General features: G+C 57.3%; 1 long non-coding RNA gene across 1 annotated transcript; it reads left to right on the top strand.

Annotated features, from left to right (window-relative positions):
- The first annotated feature begins 3652 nt into the window (after positions 1-3652).
- Positions 3653-18576, top strand: LOC113597160 (uncharacterized). Its single transcript, XR_003418020.2, has 2 exons — positions 3653-4032; positions 17367-18576. It is a non-coding gene; the product is annotated as an uncharacterized LOC113597160 (long non-coding RNA).
- Positions 18577-19734: the final 1158 nt, after the last annotated feature.

The raw sequence follows: 19734 nt of genomic DNA, 5'->3' as shown, positions 1-19734 counted from the left end.
TTGGGCACGCTTCCTCCGATGATAAAATATATATTTATACATACAGGTTTTAGCGTTCAAAGGCAAGCTGTTGGCTTATGTTAGGCCATTGAGGCAAGCCAGAGAGAATACGGTCCAAAAACACTCAGAAAGATGTGCAGGCTGCTGTATAAAACGCTGGACCTGTCCCAGCTCGCTCTAGGATTCGCCCGGAGACGTGAAATACATTCAGGAAACCACACTCTCTTCGGTTCGCCGACGTGCCGGTGGTCATTGGCCGGGGGTCCACACCAAGGTCTGGCCGGCCCGTGGCTGATAGGCGCTCGGCGAAGAGAATCAGTCGTGGAGACATCGTTGGACTCTTTTCACGGGTCACGTAGGAGACTTTGGTCCCTAGGGGACCTTCCCTGCCCCCCCCCCCCGCCCCTGCATGCCTGGCCCAAACCCCAGGGCCCCCTCGTCCAAAAGTTTCTAAATGAAACTGTGCCCTAATGTGAAAACCAGCCCGTCAGCCTCATGCGCCTTCTTGTCTCCCGTAAACAGACCATCTTTGCTCACTTTCCTTGATCAAGAACATTTATTTCTTCCCTTGCAACACAAAGGAAAGTGCACGGGCCAGCTCCCGGCTCCCCGTGCCCCCGTCCCTGACCGTCTGCACCCCCTGACGCCTCAGCCGCACTCTGGGGTTCTCCCCACGGGTCACGCCTGCAGGTTGTGTCTCCCGAATGGCCTCTCCCATCCTCGGCTGGCCGGTGATCTGTACTCTCGGAAACGTTTCCGTGAAGTCACGTCAACTCTACTTTGTAAAGTTGGAGGCACCCCGCAGCATCTGAGCTGGATTCGCAGGTTGCTTTGCACACAAAGGCTGCGGCCACAGGTGCACGGGCTCACGAGGGGACCAGGGGATCCACAGACCCCCCCCCCCATGCCCTTCCGGAGGCCTCCAGAGACGGCACACACAGCAGTGTTGAGCCACAGGCAGAACCCTGGTGGCTCCTGATCTCTGCTTTAAGGACCAACCACGCACCCCGGACAAAGCCACGGCCCTGAGATCCCGCCTGAGTGCAGGACGGGGGTCCAGAAGTCCCTGATACATGCACATCAAGACCAAATGTGTATTCCGGTGCAGGATTGCATAGCATGGGGACAACAGGCACCGGGTTAGGAATGGCATGAAAAGTGGGGCTCACAAGGAGCCCCCAAGCGACGGAGGCTTTCCGACGAAGCCAGGCGTGTGACCCAGGAGCCTGGGACCGTGTAAGCATTGGGAAGCAGGTGGCCCGGGGCCGGCTGGGTCCGAGGCTGGCAGACCCCGGGCTGGGCCGTGCATTTCAAGGCGGGGAGGGGTCGGCGGTCATGGCTCTCCTTCCCTGGCAAGGCTGTTCAGGGGTGCGGGAGGGGGGATGGGCTTACAGGAAGCACAGGGACCAGCACAGGCACACTGACTCAGGTCTGCAAAACGGGGGGCGTGCCTGAACTTCATCCCCTGACATCGGGGATCCAATCCCACTGGGCCAGCAAGGGACTCTGATGCACTTCCTGGGGCGCCTGGGGAAGGTTTTCTCCCCCCGACGTATTCCTTCTTGGTCTGCACTCTGTCGGGGGCCCCTCGCAGATCCTGCACACGGCACCCAGTTTAATGCACAAGCTCAGAAACTCTGGCTGTCCTCCCTAGCGGACCCGTGACGCGTAGAAACCGTGCGTGTGGGTGTCTGCGTGTGCGTGTGGGTCTGTGTGCGCCTTTTTTCTCTTCTTCCTTCCACCAGCAGACACGTACGGCTGGTAATCGAGGTTCCCCTCAAAATCAGAAGCTGGGACTCTGGGAGAAGGCAGAGCATCGCGGCCCAAGCAGACGGGTCGTGGCCGATCCCAACCCCTCCCTGCGGATGTGTGTGTATGTGTTTATGGCAAAGCAACCCCCCTGACTCCGCGTGCGGCTGGGCTGGCTCCTTGAACTCGCAAGGACCTGCCTTCAGCCCCGTTTCTGCACGCGACCCCAGTCGCAGACTGCAGAGACAAAGAAAAGCCCCCTGCAGGTGCCCTTGTGGCTGCGGGGAGCTGCTGGTGCCCCCATTGGGAACGTGGACCCCCCTTCCCAGCACGCTGGGTGCGGGGGAGAGGAGAGCAGTCTCTGGGCCGCAGCCCCTACATCAGGACACCTGTAGCCTCACTCGGCCCCCGTCTGCGGGGCTGCTGTCTCCCGGCCTCGTGCCTTCTTGGAGCTCGGCTCTGAAGGTCAAGGATGATGCCTGCGGACCTGGAGGGAGTCCCGGGCTCACGCACAGGACGCTGGAGCCCCTGGGGGTCTCGGAGGGGAATCGGGGACAGGGTCGATGCCTGCCTTTCTGCCACGGCTCACTGCTTGCACAGGACAAGTTGGGTCAAAGCCGGTGGCCCAGCCCCTCGTCACCGGTGTGGGGGGCCTGGTGCGCTGGAGACAAGAATGGCCACTGGGCCTCCGGTCTGGGTGGTAAGGCTGTTGGGTTCTTCTGCCGCTGGCCTGGCACGGGTTCCCGACCAGGCCGCAGGGGGTGCACCCAAGTCACTGCATCTGGGGACCCTGAGCCTTCCGGACGCCCAGCCAGGTGGGAACCTCCGCTTTGGCCAGGAATTCTGCATCAGCCTTTGGGGGGCTCCCAGAGTCTCCTCTGTTTACTGACTGTCCTGGGCAAGTGCCCACCAGGCATCAGTCGTAAATGCAGCCCAGGTGGCAGGACACGTGTGTGTGTGTGTGTGTGTGTGTGTGTGTGAGAGAGAGAGAGAGAGAGAGAGACACAGACAGAGACAGAGCGCGCGAGAGAGACAGGGGGGGGCAAGGTCCCTCCCCACGTCCCCACGACCCAGGATGCAAGGTGGGCGACACCTGTTTACGGTGGGGGGAGGGGGCTCCCTGGGAAGGCGCAAGACTCGGGAGGGACCCCTGCGCCAGGAGGTGCACCTGCTGGGCTCCTCGTCTGTTTACGCTACAACAGGGAGCCCCCTTCCCCTTATGTAAGCCCTGCGTCTGTCTGGGTCTGCAGTCCGCCTGCTCCTCGGCCCCGAGACCCTCGCACCCCCTCCTGCCCGGCGTCACCAGGCACTTGGACGCAACAGCGCAGCCCCCTCCCCAGGAAAGAGAAGAAAGGAGGGGTGCGCCGGCCCACCCGCAACCCCCCTCCCCAACCCGGCCCTTCCTCTGTAATGACAGCGCAGCGCGCCAGCCGCGGCGCGCGGGGAGGGGGCTCCGGAAGGACGAAGGCGGGGAACCCCCGCCTCCCCCCCGCCCACGAGCAGGGGCGGCGCGGGGAGAGGGACGCGGGAGCCAGCAAAGCGCGCCATGGCGCCGGGGCCCCCCAGGCCAGCGCGGGGGGCGCAGGGGTCGCGCGCAGGAGCCCCGCGCCGCAGCCTCGCCTCCCTCCTTCCCCTCCCGGTCCCCGCCCCGCGCTCGCCCCCGCGCCCCCCGCCGCCCGCGTTCGGCCGCGCGCTGCGCCCCGCGGGGCCGGGCTTACACCTGTCACCGCGCGCCCGCCGCCTCGCCGCCGCCGCCGCCCAAGTTCGCGGGGACTTGGCGGGCGCGCCGCCTGCCGCCTCCCCGCCCGCGCCCGCGTCCTCGCCCATGGCCGCCGCCCCCGCCCGCCCGCCGCCCGCGCCCCCCGCGCCGCCCGCCCAGCCCCGCGGCCGCCGGGCCCGGTGAGCCAGCAGCGCGGCCGAGCGCGGGCGCCCGTCCCCCGGCACGGAGCACTGCGGATGCGGCGCGGGGCCGGCGCGGGGCTCCGGGCGCGCTCGGGGGTCGTGAGCGCCGCGCCCCGCGCCCCCGCGCGCCCCCCGCCCGCCCGCGCGCCCCGCCGGGGCCATGCAGTCGCTTATCTCCCCGGTGACCAAGGCGATCCTGGTGGCCCTGTTCATCTTCGCAATCCTGCTCATCCTGTACGTGATACTCTGGTACATCTGCCGCGATGTGGACTGCGACCACGGCATCTGAGCCCCGCGGCGCCCTGGGCGCCCCGCCCCGGGCATGGGGGCCGCGCGCCCGCCGCCGGGCCGTGACCTTCAGGGACGGAGCGCGGAGAGCCGGTGAGTGCGCGCGGGCAGGCGCGGAGCCTCAACTTCCCGGGGCGCGGGGCGCCGGGCGCGGGGCGCGGGGCGCGGGACGGTGCCCCACCCCCACCCCGAGGTGGGCGCTGCGCCCAGACTCCCCGCGGGGCGCCCGCAGGTCCCGCCCGCGCCCCGGGGTCCGAGGGCGCGGGGCGCTCCAGCCTTGGGGGGACGCACCTGCGCCGCGTGGGAGCGAGCTGGCGGGGGGCCCGGGGAGCGCCGCGCGGTGCCCAGTTCCCGGCCCTGCTCGCAGGGCGCAGCACCCCCGACCCCGGGCAGCCCCGCGCGTCTGAGCGCAGCGCCGAGCGCCTTGCGGGGGGGTCCGTCCCCACGGGCCGCCGAGGAACCCCTCCGACGAGCGACTGCCAACAACTGAAAGCAGGTCGCAAGGTTGGTGCGCCCTGTTCGCCCTGCCTGCACCCCGCCCCCCTCCGCCGCCGGCTCCCCAGCCTTCCCAGGGCTTCCAAAGCGCAGGAAGGGGGCTTGCCTTCCAGTGCCCGCGCCCCTGCCCCACAGGACAGCGACGGATGGGACGGACATGGCGCTCAGCCCTCCAGCAGGCGTGCCGCCGAGCAACTTTGTGACTTAAATAAATAGCTTGTTAGCGAGAGAGAGAGAGAGAAAAAAAAAAATGCCTCCCTTTGAACGCTGGTCCGCAAAAAGAACGTGTGAGGAAAAACACCCAGATTAAACAGGCTGCCAATTTATGCGTCTGCGGGCACTGGGATGTGTGCTTGGGAATCAGGGCAGGCAGGGGGAGGTGGGTCCCGCTGGCCTCGCGGAGCCGCGCGCCCCCTCCCACCCCAGGGCTTGCCCAACCCCTGCTTTGTGGAAACGCATTCCCGTCTGTTCCTGTGCTAGTCAACCCCGTCCAGACAGTTCAGGGTTAAGGCATCGGAAAACGCAGACTCCTTGTCCCCAGGAACCTCTGGAAGCCCGAGGGGGGCCAGACTGTCTGATGCGCTGTGTTCTGGGGCGGTTGGGGGAGGATTAGGGTTGCCCAGAGTGTGTGTGTGTGTTTTTTTTTTTTTTTTTCTCTCCTGTAGTTAAAACTGGAGCTGAGGCTGGGAGTGATCTTGCAACACCCAGACTGGCATGTTTCCAGCATCCAATGCAGGAGGAGGAGGGGGGGGGAGGTAGGGGAGGAGGAGTGTGTGTGTGTGGGGGGGGGGGTAGGGAGAGTATAGGAGGCCCGTTTTCAAGATAAGGAACCCTGTTGGAGACAATGAAGAAAGGTTTGCAGAGCCTGCCTTACACCCTGTCAGCGGTGCAAACGCATCCGGAAAGGATGCCGGGGAGCTGGGCACCTAGACAGTCTTGTGAGATGCTGTGTGTCAGTGTGCAAGGCCCTGCGCTGAGCCCCATGTGTCCCCGGTGGGACACAGCCCGCACACAAACACACACGGACCAACCCCCTTGGTAACGCAGTGGGCAGACATTGCCAACAAATTGCTGAAGCACCACCGCGCCCCAGGCAGGAGCGGGTGAAATCAGCGGGATGACCACATTCCAGGACGGGGGGTCCCCAGATGACCCCCACCGCCCCCCTCCCCAGGAGGAAAGGCCACCAAGCCTCACACGTCTGCATCCCACACACGGCACGTGAATCGGGATCCAAAATTATACCAAACACACACACACACGCTGTGGGCTAGTCAGTCGGGAGGAGGATCACACCCACACGAGCTGTGTGCTTCTCCGGGGAGCCTCCGGGGAGGGGGACGTTGTGGTGGGGAGGGGGGGGGCGCATGGTCACCACTGGGGCATGTCTGCAAGGGACACGAGAACACAGTTGCAATTAAAACAGTGAGCAATTATATAACGGACGCCATCCGGGATTTTTCCATGGGGCCGGGGGTCGGTCCACACCGCTCATTATTCGAACCCCACGCCCGCAGTTCACGGTCTGTTTAACTCCGGCGACTTCTTTGCTCGGCACACTCTCTCCCTCCCCCGGATTACTTTTTCTCACACACAATTTCAGCTGCAATAGAGCAATGTTTATTCGATTTCCCAGAGGATGCTTCCCCATCAATTAGAGGCGAGCCGCACGCCTATGGGTTGTGGGAACGATTCAGTTAAAGGTCCCTGCTTAACCGTCACGAGCACATGGGCTGGCAGGTTCATTGCAACATGAGAACCAAACACAGGGTTCCAGAATCGAACTTGCACAGCACGTGTAAGTCGACAGATGATGGATGCTGTGGGTCTGGAGCAGTAACCCCCACGACAGACAGACCCCAGGTAGCCCAAGTTAGAACCAGAACCCCGTGGGCAAAGTGGGTCACAATAAGTCACATTCCCATAGCCCTGGGTGATCTGCAAAGGAGCTTCCCCAGTGGCGTTCTTCTGGATCTGTCTCACTGTCCCGGGAAGAGGTCGGGGCATCATTGCAAACGTCCCCACGTCAGGTACACAAACTCAAGGTCACACAGCTAGGAAAGGGCAGGGTTGTAGCTGATGAATGACACATTCACACTGGGAGCTTGTGGGCACATTTCTTTGACCCGTGAGACCTTCGTCTGCTCTAGTCAAGGGAATGCCCAGATCCCTGTCGTGTCCATCAGGGGATGTTTAGATCCGTCGGCTAGCTGCATGACGCTCTACAGCGTGGCGACCATTCGGGTATCTGAGACCTAAACAATAGGGAAAGTTCAGCCTTATCCAACCACGACCGTCACTCAGAAATCACTCTTGGGTCCAGGGAGATAAACCACATACCGAGGTAGAAGGACGATGTCCAAAAAGCTGGCAATAGTGTGTCTACACAGAAACATCTCTCCTGTGTGTCACCTTCTTAATTTTCTACAGGCAACCACACGGAGCAGATTGTAGCACTGCAAAAGAAATAACAATTCCTCATAAATAACAATTACAGTGGGGTAGTAAGAACAACACGGGAGGCTAACATGATTATTATTTATACTGCATTTCGCCCTCGTGACAGCAACGTGGATATAATTATTCTCCCAATTATGCAGAGTGGAAACGGGAGACCACGAGAGAAAGGTGACATTAACTTCCCCAAGATGGCAAGAAAAATCGATCAGCAATTGTCTCCAAGCTGTTGACTTGCATGCACGCATGTGTGGTGTGTGTGTGTTTGTGTGTGTGTGGTGTGTGTCTGTAAATAAAATCTCAGAGGGATCGCTTTTCTATTCCCCGAAGTTTTAAGTTGTATAGGTATTTCCAGCTGCTCATTGGGGTTGAGGCATGTCATTAACCTTATAAGTTTTTTTTTTATGCATTGCCAAACATCTACTTATGATATATTTCTTTACATTTTTTTAACATTTGTTCAATTTTGAGAGACAGAACGAGACAGAGTGTGAGCAGGGAAGGGGCAGAGAGAGAGGGAGACACAGAATCCGAAGCAGGCTCCAGGCTCTGAGCCGTCAGCACAGAGCCCGACGCGGGGCTCAAACTCACGAACCGTGAGATCGTGAGCTGAGCTGAAGTCGGACGCTCAACCGACCGAGCCACCCAGGCACCCCGTCTACTTATGATATATTTCTCGGTAGTGCACACAGTTGTTTTGGTGGGAAGCACCACCACAACAAAACCCAACTGTGGTTCTATTTGTTCATTAATATGGATAGCAGCCTGCAAATTGAAAGACCGAATTCCAGAGCGTGCCCCTATCTTGGAAGCTGTTGGTCGTGCTCCTGGTGCAAGGAAATTGCTGATTTTGGAAGAATGTTGTAACATTGTTCATGCATTCTGTATATTGCATACTTTATCCTTACCTAGTCCATACCCTGCGTGTTCATACAACATACTCTCTGTCCTGGAAACTGAGAATATGTGTCCAATGCTGAATGGATTGGATGTCGCATCCTGTATCGTTGGACAACTGTTCCCAGCAGCCCCTTCATATCTCCCCTGCCTCCTCCCCAAAGTGGGGGGTCTCCGAATGGGGCAAAGAGGGGCTCCTGTGATCCCCAGCTTTTTTTTTCTGAGAATAATTAGTAGAAATAAGTGAATTCGGTCTGGTTGGAAACATCCGATAGGGAAGCAGAACTCCCAGGGCCCAGAGCCTCTGCAAAGAGGCTGGTTCTGCATCCCAGAAGAGTGAACTCCCTGAAGGTTCTAATTACACAGGAGAGGAACAGACGGCCCCACAGGTGGCCGGGGGTGTGGGTGGGGGGTCCTTGCCTGTGGGGCACTTGGCTTTGCTGAGGAAGGACGCAGGGGGTCGGGGACAGGTCCTAATGCCCGATGCACTCGACCCTGTGTGTCCACGGCACCTGCCTGATACACGGCACGCTTTGGCATGAGTGAACATTGTAACGTTAAAGAGAAGTGAGCGACGTTGGTGGGGCAGGGGTGGGTAGGGAGGGACAGAATGCCTTCCGAACCCACTTTCCGGTTAAAGAAAGAGAAAAAAGACACACACTGCCTTCCGGGCACTCGCTCCCGAGACCTGTCGGCCGTGGCGACATCCTGTTGTTTCTCGGCGGGGCGAGCCCCACACCTCAGACGTGCCTCTCGAAAGCGGGCTGCATTGCAGATGCCTCTAGAAACTGCGGGCGGGCAGAAAGGTCGTGCGGAGCTCAGAGGTGCTGGCCCAGGACCAGAGCCGGTCCGAGTGTCGCTGGCCAAAGCTGCAGGCTTGGGGTGCGTCTGAATGTGCCGTGGATCCCGGCCTGCAGGGGGCCGTGGGGCAGCGAAAGCGGGCGGGCTGTCTGCGCCATGCCCGTGGCCCCCAGAGCCGGCCAGCACCCGGGGGGCACAAAATCCCATTCCTGTCATCGGGGGGGGGGGGGCGGCAGGGCTGACCCTCTGTGCACGCCTCTTAGGGACCTTTGGCCATCTGTCCCCCGCGGGCACTCGCCCACGCCTGGCTCTCTGGCACGCCTACGACTCCCCTTTCTGGGCCCAGCAGGGGTGTCTTTCAAGGCGAGCCAGCCCGCTGGGAGTCCCCACGCGCCCGGTGCCTTCCAGGCGGAGGCCAGGAGCTCTGGAAAGACCTAAGCTTCCTTCGCGGCCAAGTCGGGGAGGGGAAGGGCTTGGAAAGCCAATGTAATCAATGCGGCTTTTGAGCTCAAAATAGTGTGAGCGTCACAGAAGGGCTGGACAGTGCTTGGAGGCCCTTCCAGAAGGGTTGCAAAAAGGACGGGGAAGCCGTGCTTTGAATCCGCGGGCGGCCCCGGAGGGAAAGGTCAAACACATTTGTGCGTACTGTCTCTTGTTTTCCAAGTCTCCCCGTTTCTCCATTCACGCGGCCCTTGCAAGCCGGATGTTTAGGGCCTGGCAGCCAGGACCGTGCACCGATGGAGCACCTGCTGTGTGCTTAACATGGCTTTGCGTGATTCTCATACAGCCCCTGGGATGTGCTGGTAGGATTTCCTCCGCGTGGCCGAACCACTGGTCCCACCGGATGGTAAGGAGCTGTGACCTAGGGGTGTGACCAGCCTGAGACCGGGGGCATGGACACCAGGCTGAGGGGGCGTCCGCGGCGGCCGTTTGCGATTCGCTGGCCAGACTCAGGCATCCGACCCATCCGCGCTCGCCCGAGTGGGGCCCGTGACGCCAGCACACGCACCCGCGGAGGTCTGTCCACTCCAACAACAGTCACGGAGGCCGTAGGTAGACCGTCGCCGCCAATGGTCGCGGAGGGCCATCAGACGCAGTGGACGGACGCCATCGGTCCACACAAAACCCACCCTTGGCGTCTACCGAGGCATCACGGTCCACGCACGCAGGCTGGCACGTCGCTCTCCCTCACCCGCTACATTATCGCCATGTTTGGGACCCATGAATACGAGCACCATGACAGATGCATGGTTTGTCCCCAGAGATGTCATCCTTTAACGTGTTGACACCCATAGAGCGAGTCTCACGGGGATGGTGTCACGGGGAAGGGAGACGTCACCGGCTGTCAACAAAAAACCTGAAGACGACACAACAAGAAGAAAAAGCAAGTGGGTCCAGTGAATAAGATGGCCGAAGATGAGGTGGGATGGGAAGGGGAGGGGAGGGGAGGGGAGGGAGGGGAGGGGAAGGAAGAGAAGGGAAGGGAAGGGAAGGGAAGTGATGGGAAGGGAAGGGGAGGGGAGGGGAGGGAAGGGAAGGGGAGGGAAGGGAAGGGAAGGGAAGGGAAGGCAAGGCAAGGCAAGGCAAGGCAAGGCAAGGCAAGGCAAGGCAGGGGAGAGAAGGAGAGGGAAGGGATCCTTCCCAAAGCAGATGCCTCCAACACGGTGCGTGGTGTAGACTTCTTGTGGGGAGAAGGGTTATCACAAACACACAACTTTGCCTCCAAGAAGTCAGGGACGTGCTGGTGAGCGCGGAAGGGTCTGTATTTGTTGTCTGTGGTTCATCTTTGAGAACAGTGCGTGAACCCCGACGGCTGCCCCCCAGCTGACCGGAGCAGACCCCACACAGGCACACCGCGCCTGTTGCCGCAACTTTTGCGGATTCCGGACCACCTGCCTTCTCGCTTCACAGGTTCAAGCTGAAAAGCGAAGGATGTCTGACCCCACAGACAAGCGTACCCGGGCTCGCGGCCACATTCACCGTAGTGTTTGTGCGTCTCTCACGCACCGAGTGCTTGGCGATCTGTGCTATTCCTTGCTGGCATCGCTATTCCCCTTCTCGATATGTCAGTGACAAGATTCTCGGGTGTTGTGATGCTAATGCTGTGTTCCTGTAACCTTTAAAAAAATTTTTTTTTAATGTTTATTTATTTTTGAGACAGAGAGACACAGAGCACGAGTTGGGGAGGGGCAGAGAGAGAGAAGGGGAGACAGAATCCGAAGCAGGCTCCGGGCTCTGAGCCGTCAGCACAGAGCCCGACACGGGGCTCGAACTCACAGACCGCGAGATCACGAGCTGAGCCCAAGTCGGACGCTTCACCGACTGAGCCATCCGGGCGCCCCTGTGTTCCTGTAAACTCTTAGGGCTTTACTGCGGAATTGGCTGTTTTAGACACTTTCCTTGTGCTCTATTTATTGTCTTTCGATTTTGTGCTTTTCCTGCAGATCGGTTGGCCAGGGCCCTGGATCCTAATCCTCCAGGGAAGCTAAGCCCTCCTTGTGGAAAAGACAAATTACCCGGGTTTCCTCTGTCTGGGCGGGGGGGAGTGGGGGTTCTTTTGCTTGGTATTTCTCTGTGTTTCTAGGGTGCAGAGCCATGAGGAGGGGCTGTCTTATACCAAAGGACTTACATTTAGGAAATAATTATTCTTCTCCTGGAAGAAAAAAAGTCCCCTAGGCCGCATCTTCAGCACTGAGGGTTTTATTTAGTCCAGTGTGCTATAAAGAGAAGCTGATTTCTCTTGGAGCCGGGTGACCTGTTTCGGGGCCTACATTTTGCCACTCCTGGCGACATCCCCAGTGGAGAGAACTTCACTCAAGCTATTTTTCTAGCCAACCGTGTGTCTGTTCCGGAACAAAGCAAGAAAAAAAAAAAAAAAAAGAAAGAAATCGAGGGAGGTCCAGATACTAACCTAGAAATCATCTGGGATGCCCTGTTTAGTCATTACTTGGATCCCAGAATGATGGCTTCTGTGGATCCCATTGGACATTTCCCGGGTTATATTTTGGGCTGGCGACTTAGCGGGCTCCCGGAGTAAGACGGTTGTTGACCGAAGCTTCATTCTCTGCAAGAATACGGATGGTTTTCACCTAGGTGTGGGGGTGGGCGGACCCAGCATTGGGGCAAAGACAAGACGAAATTGACACGTAAGCCAAAGGGATCGCTATGCTGTGAAACATTCTAAACATTCTTAATCCAGTTGTGCTGGGTAGCGATCCGACAACTGTGGGTCCCTATGCACAAAGGCATTGGGATATTTTATCAAATAAATATGTCAGTCGATCAATGAATCGCTACCCGTTTGGAGGAAACGGTAGAACCAGAAATTAGGAGGCGGGGCCACCTGCTCTACGGTGTGGGGCAATGGGAAGTCACGCCATGTTATTGCTGCGGTCCGGGACTTGCACGCTGGAATCCACACGGGCACGGAGGGGGACCCCCTGCCCATATGCAACGCGGATGTTCTCAGGACGACGATTTCACCCCAGTTTGAAATGTCGCTGCAATTCTGCATCTCTGGCGTTGAGACAAAGCAGCCAGCACGCAGCTGACTTAGCAAACAGGGGCACGAACCAGATTTGGTCATTCACATTGTCCACCACGAACCTGCAGCAATGACCGGGTGCGGTCTCACATCACGGCACGTGCATTCGCTTCCTGTGGCAGCTGTGACCTCTCACGACCGGCGTAGCATCCTAAAACACCAGGATTGTATTCTCTTGCACTTCTGCAGAGCACAGTTGCAAAGGCAGTCTTGTGGGAATAACACCGAGATGTGAGCCGTGCTGGTTCCTGATGGAAGTCCTAAGACACGGTCCCTCCTGGCCTCTCCCAGCCTCTGAAGGTGACTGAGTTACTTGGCTGCTGGCCACGCCAGTCTGAGCTCTGCCTCCATGACCACACGTCTCTCCTTCCTTGGAGACTCCTGCCTCCCTCTGATAGGGAGTCTGGCGGAGACGTTGGGACCGTCTGGATGACCCAGGATCACCTCCCCGAATCAAATTCGTCACTACACCTGCAGCGTCCCATCTGCCACATGAGGCAACATCTACACGTTCTAGGAATTAGGACCTCCTATCTGTGGCCGCCATTTTTCACCCAACCGCGTCTTTGTGATACCCAGAGCCTCGCTTTCTCATGGGGAAGGAGATACCCAGAGAAGTTTTGCAACCTGCCCGTAGCAACACAGCTAATCATTGGCCCATGAGCCCCGGCATGAAATGCCCTCTCTCTGTCTCTGTATCTCTCTGCCTCTCTCTCTCTCTCTCTCTCTCTCTCTCGGGCCTGCTGCTCCCCTCCCTCATTGTCACACTGATTATTCATACCATTTTGTTCTGAGGACTTCTATCTAATTAATCCTGTAACAATGATGTTTCCGGCAAAGTAGCAGATTCTGAATTGTTCTGTGTCATAAGAGTCAGGCTTTGACCAGAAAAAGTTCTAGGGAACTAGATAGTCACTTGAAAGGGGGACACAATGAGGAAAAAAAAAACAGAATAGAAGCTAGAAATGAAGTTTCTAGCAGTGAAGTGTTGACCAGCCCTGGAGTCTGTCTCCTTGGGATTCCTTGGGCTTTGCAAGAAATACCTTTGTGTTCGTCCCGCCCTCCCAGAGCCCGAGTGGTGGCCTGTGAGCTGTGAGTAGTGGCCTGCACGTGGATGGGACTTCACGGGTGGGATCTTCCTCCCACCTGTGGAGAACTGTGTGTACCCACTTATGTAAACCCAGCAAGAACAAGACGAACATCATTTCAAGATGGCTGCACCATCCAAGATGGCGGCACCTTTGTTCACAAGGGCAGGGAACATGAGCACTGTGTCTTCAGAGACAGAAAGGAGGAATCCAATGCCCAACAGGATGGGTGAGCAGGGGGAAAAGTGTAGACCTGGTCTGTCCAAGACAGGAGCCACCAGCTACCTGCGGCTACAGAGCCCTTGGATGTGGCCATGTTCACTGAAGGCCTGGGATTTTTCTTTTCTTTTCTTTTCTTTTCTTTTCTTTTCTTTTCTTTTCTTTTCTTTTCTTTTCTTTTCTTCTTTTCTTTCCTTTCCTTTCCTTTCCTTTCCATTCCCTTTCTCTTCTCTTCTTTTCTTTCTTTCTTTCTCTTTCTCCTTTCTTTCTCTTCTTTCTTATTTCTTTGTCTTTCTTTCTTTCTTTCTTTCTTTCTTAACTTTATTTACTTCGAGAGAGACATAGAGCACACGTGGGGGAGAGATACAGAGAGAGAGCCCCTAGAAGGCTTCACTCCATCAGCACAGAGTCCAATGCAGCGTTTGAACTCAGAACCCGTGAGATCATGACCTGAGTAGGAATCAAGAGTGGGACCCTTAAACCGGTGGATTCAGTTGACCACTCGGCCAACTCATGGGCCTGGGTTTTTCACTGCATTGATTTTTCCTGGATTTAAACACCAACAGTCACAAGGCTAGTGTCTCTCATATTGGATAATGGGGCCACAGTTTTGACTTTTGTGCTGTTTGATTCACTCATTGTAGGAGTCAGTTAGAGCTGCCATAATTCAAGTGGCAGGGGCAAACCAGGTGGCTTAAACAACACTTATTGTTCCAAGACCTGGAGGTGGGGAGTCTGAGGTCCAGGAGGGGCTGAAGCTGGGAGTCTGAGATCCAGGCAGGGCCGAGGCTGGGAGTCTGAGGTCCGGGAGGGCCTGAGACTGGGACTCTGACATTCAGGCAGGGTTGACGCTGGGATTCTGATATCTAGGTGGGGCCCAGGCTGGGACTTTGAGGTCCAGGCAGGGCTGAGACTGGGAGTCTGAGGTCTGGGGGGGTGGAACAAGGCTGGGAGTCTGAGATCCAGGCAGGGCAGAGGCTGGGAGTCTGAAGTCTAAGCAGGGCTGGGGCACGGAGTCTGAGGTCGAGGCAGGCCTGAGGCTGGGAATCTGAGATCGAGGCAGGGCCGAGGCTGGGGGTCTGAGATCCAGGAAGGGCAGAGGCTGGGGGTCTGAGGTCCAGGTGGGGCTGAGTCTGGGATTCTGGGATCCAGGCAGGGCTGAGGCTGGGAGTATGATATCCAGGCAGGGCTGAGGCTGGGGGTCTCAAGTCCAGGCAGGACTGGGGCTGGGGGTCTGAGATCCAGGCAGGGCTGAGGCTGGGAATCTGAGATCCAGGCAGGGCTGAAGCTGGTTTGTCCTGAGGCCTCTCTCCTTGGCTTACAGATGCCACCTTCTCCCTGTGTCCTTACGTGGCCGTCCCTCTGTGCGTGTCTGTGTTCTTATCCCCTTTTTAAAAGGACCCGAATCGTATGGGATTAGCATCTGTCCGCAACATCCTCATTTTACCTTAATCCCCTCCTTAAAGACTCCATATCCTGAGACAGTCCCATTCTGAGGTCCTGGGGTTTCGGGACTTTTGAGGGGAATCCCATTCAGCCTATAGCGTTCGGTGACTCACCTTTCCCGAGCTCCTTCCATATTCCAGGAGCTGCAGTATTGGCCAGATGTGGGTCACACTCCCTGAGTGTACATCCCCTGGGGGTCTGAGATCCAGGCAGGGCTGAGGCTGGGGGTCTTAGATCCAGTCAGGGCTGGAGGCTGGGAGTTTGAGATCCAGGCGGGGCCAAGGCTGGAGGTCTGATATCCAGGCGGGGCTGAGGCTGGGAGTCTGAGATCCAGGCAGGGCTGAGGCTGGGAGTCTTAGATCCAGTCAGGGCTGGAGGCTGGGAATTTGAGATCCAGGCGGGGCCAAGGCTGGAGGTCTGATATCCAGGCAGGGCTGAGGCTGGGAGTCTATTATCAATTTGATCCGTGCTGGAACAGAAGTCTGGGCAGGGTGCCGGGGAACATCTGGTGGGCATACCACTCAGTCTCTGTGCCATGGAGACATGGAGGCGGAACCCAAGTCGGACCGGGTCGGGAAGTGCGGGGAGGTGTCTCAGGGGTCCTAACCCTTGGCTGAGCCCTGAACGGCAGAGAACAGTCCTCCAGAGTGCGTTCCAGGTAGACACGTCCCTGTGCCAGGACGGGAGGGTCTGTGGCATAATTTGCTCTCCAAAGCCCTCACGGGTCAGGTCGAGACGTGACTGAGGGCGTCCCCGGCCACTGGGTCTGCCGTGGCCCCCGATGTTCAGAGCGTCCTATCTGGGAAAAGCTTTCTGCCAAAGGTTGCGGGGGGAGGTTGGTGCTCGGTGGGGGTGAGATTGGGGGCAGGTGCTTGCCTGGCCAGGTGCCCTCAGAGGATCTTATCCTCTAAATGTAGCATATTGGCCAAACCTGTTTCTGGCTGGGGGACACACACATACAACCTGGGCTTGTCGACACGCGACCGAAGGACCTGCTTCTTTGATGGATGGTTGTGGTTTTTTTTGGGGGGGGGGGGATGTGGCCTGAAAAAACCAGAGAGCTGCATTTGCCACTATGCTGCACCGAATGTCCCCTCCAGCTTCAGACACCCCGGATGGTCAGGTCTTGATTCCACTTGGGTTAGTCCCGCGCAGCATAGGAATAACGCACGAATGGAAAATTCTCCTTTTGAAGGCACGTGTCCAGCCCTCTCCTGCCTTGTTCCATCGCAAGGCCCCATCCAGGGCGCCATATTTCTTTACTTTCATCGCCTTCTGTGGGAACTTGCCTGTCCGTGGCCGAAACGTGAGGCATGTCTGGCCTCACGTTTTGGCCACGGACAGACCGGGGTGGTTGGTTTTTGAGAGGAAGCCCAGACAGATGAGTCCTCCTCTCAGACCATTTCACCTAAGGTACCTGTGATCAGCGCAACTTGTCACTGTGGCTATTGGTTTTGGTCATCTGGCTGAAGTCTTATTGGTTTATTTATTTTTGAGAGCGAGAGAGAGACAGAGTGTGAGCAGTGTGAGCAGGGGAGGGGCAGAGAGAGAAAGAGAGAGAGAGAGAGGGAGACACAGAATCACAAGCAGGCTCCAGGGTCTGAGCTGTCAGCACAGAGCCGGACGCGGGGCTCGAACCCATGAACCGTGAGATCATGACCTGAGCCGAAGTCGGTCACTCAACCGACTGAGCCACCCAGGCGCCCCAGGAATAGGAATTTAGCTTGTATCCTCTTGTGGGTAGAGTCGCTACATAAATTATTTGGAATTTCTTTGCATGGGGACATTTGTCTCTTCTCCGTCATTTATTCATAAGTTCAGTCATGTATTTATATCTGTATGGACTCGTGGGGACGTTTATTTTGTATCTTAGGTTACAACCCAATGGCCTTTCATCTTCCTTCTGCAGGTGTTCCAACGTTGGCCATGGGGATCTCTTTCGGTCTGGCTTCCCTTTGGCCTGACCCCCACACGTTTTGGGCTTTGAGCGTCTCGTTACTTTGTAAGATGACAAGATGCTCCAGGCCACATTCTGTGTCCACCAAGCCCTCGTCCTAGAAGTAGCCGTTTGCTAGGCAGCCCCGGTGTCTCCGATTCGTGTTAGGAACCGAGATACGGACGCTTAGCTGAAGCGACTTCTCAGCAGCATTGAAGAGACTTGGATTTTGTCCACTCACCGTTTTCTTTTTTTTTTCTTTCTTTTTAAAAAATTTTTTAACGTTTATTTATTTTTGAGACAGAGACAGAGCATCAATGGGGGAGGGGCAGAGAGAGAGGGAGACACAGAATCGGAGGCAGGCTCCAGGCTCCGAGCCATCAGCCCAGAGCTTGACGCGGGGCTCGAACTCATGGAGTTTGTGAGATTGTGACCTGAGTTGAAGTCGGACGTTTAACCGACTGAGCCACCCGGGTGCCCCTACACTCACCATTTTCTTTCCCTTACACTTGTGTTTTCTTTCCTTCTCTTTCTACCTATGTAGGGCCCCTGGAGGGACGGAGAGTTCTGGTGGCCGTGCAGTCTCTGTTCACCTGTTCTCCAGAGGTGATGAGAACATCTCCATCGCGGGCCACCACGGGCAGCCCAGGACTCCAACGTAACGGGGTGCATCCCTGCAGCTCAGTGCTCGGCGCTTTTCTGGAGACAGCCGAGGAGCATGCCCCATCCCAGCCACACTGTGGGGGTGAAGGGTGGGGTGACCGCCCATGAGGATTACGGCCATCCCCCCGTCACTCATGTTGCCAAGCCATGACCAGGCGGCCAGGACTCGTGGGCAGTGTCTCCTCCGGGGCCATGCTGCCATCCGTAACCTCCATACACCCTTGTGGTCCCATCCAGCCATCCCTGCCCGCCCGCCTGGCCCAGTCCGTCGTGAAGTTTCGTCAGCCTTTCGCGTGTGCATAGTCCCAACTCCCAGGGGTTCCGGCGCCGGTCGGAAGGGTTCTCCCGCTCATTCCTGGCTAGGCAAGTTCAGAGGACCATCTGCTTCAAGTTATAGCGTCGTTAAGGTAGGTGCAACGGGGGCCTGACCCACTTAATCTCAGAGGCAGTCCATGCTGTAAAACGCACAGGAACCACACCCGGGGCCTCCCCGGTCTCCTCGTGTGTGCAGAGCAAACGCTCCGAGGAAGAGACGCAAGGAACGCCCATCCTCCTTGTTGCCAAATTACCCCGAATGTGTTCATCTCTGCTGCAAGCAGAAGACGGCATGTTCTGGGAGGATCGAGCGACCCTTTAAGATACACACCAGAGATTTTGCACGGGCCATCAGACGGTTCCGCAAACTCGTAGACACCCATCTAACGTTAGTTACGCGGACACGCGGCACAACGCATCAGGCGCTTTCTCCAGGGCGTCAGGCGGGGAAGTTGCATCGTGCAGTCCGGCCACCGCGAAAGACGTTGAGCGGTCTTTCCTCCACTGGGTTTCAATGAAAACTCGCGCGGGTCTCCATGAATGTCCGCGGCCGCGTGCCAGCCAGCAACAGCCACCCGCCCCGTCCCGTCCGTGTGCACCCCGGTGAGCAGACACGCTCTCCCTCAACGCGACCACCCTTCTCTTCCGCAGGTGTGATGAATGGCGCCTCTGTGTTGTTTTGTTATAGCTTCCGCCTCCCCACGTGGAGAGGGCCAATAAAGACAAAGCTGAGACATTATGGCTATTCCAGAAAATAAAATATTTTTGAAACCGCATGGCGTCCGTGCCGAGCTTTGTCCCGTCGTGGTAACAGAACCCCGGCGACCAGGCTGGTAGCACGGGAGCGCTGGACAGACAGAGGGGATTCAGCGCCCCTGCACACGGGCCAGGACGGGAAGGTGTGTATCACCTGAGGCTGGCATAGTCTAGGCTCTGTGTGTTTTGCAGAAGGAGCTCCAGAAAAACAACCACAACCACCAACACAACAACGCAATGGCAAAAACTTGATCGAGATTTTAACACCAGGGCTATTCTGACGTCCCTTTCCTGAATGGGGTCTGGTTTCCCCACCCCTCAGGAAGATTCAGGACATCGCCCCCTCCCAGCCCTGCAGTAGACAACTGTCCCAGGGCAAGCGTCCTCAGTTTTCACTGGGCGTGTGTCCGATTTCTGAGCAGCCCCTCCAGGGGACAAATCTACCGTAAGCTGCACCCTGGGCTCTCAACTCAGCCCACAACAGGGTGGAGGGGGTCAAGGTGTGGACCTGGAAAGGTACACAGAACAAAACCAATTTTATTTATTATTGAATTTTTAAAAGTTCAATTTGTGTTGAGAGGGCAAGAGGGTGTGCGTGAGCAGGGGAGGGGCAGAGAGAAAGGGAGAGAGAGAGTCCCAAGCAGGCTCCACACTGTCAGCACAGAGCCCGATGCGGGGCCCAAACTCACGAACTGTGAGATCATGACCTGAGCCGAAATCAACAGTCCGATGCTCAACTGACTGAGCCCCTCCAGGAGTCCCGAGGTTTCACTGGTTCAAACCCAGCTTTGGACATCTCATCGCTGGGGCAGCCTGGGGTGCCCGATTTAAAAACACAAAGATAATAGTAACATGATGCCTACCGTACATGACTAAATCCATTAATACATGGAGGATGTCTTCAACGACCGTGTACGTTCCCCTCACACGCCAGTTACCATCGTTCTGAACATTTTCAGGTCCCCAAGGAACAAAGTTAAAAAAAAAAAATAGACATTTGTGACCTTACGTGAGAGCCTTGTTGAATTATGAGGGCAAGATTGTCTAATTAAGTCACATTTATGCAGGAATGCTCCCTAACAAGATAAGAATTTACACTCCTCTCTGCACCCTTATTTTTTTTTAAAAAAAAGAAAGGTTCGGGGTGCCTTGGTGGTTCAGTCAGTGAAGCATCCGAC

The sequence above is a fragment of the Acinonyx jubatus genome, chromosome X (genome assembly GCF_027475565.1).
Source record: "Acinonyx jubatus isolate Ajub_Pintada_27869175 chromosome X, VMU_Ajub_asm_v1.0, whole genome shotgun sequence".
Lineage (NCBI taxonomy): Eukaryota > Metazoa > Chordata > Mammalia > Carnivora > Felidae > Acinonyx > Acinonyx jubatus.
The sequence above is the reverse complement of the archived record's forward strand: the minus strand, read 5'-3'. Positions and strand labels throughout refer to the sequence as shown.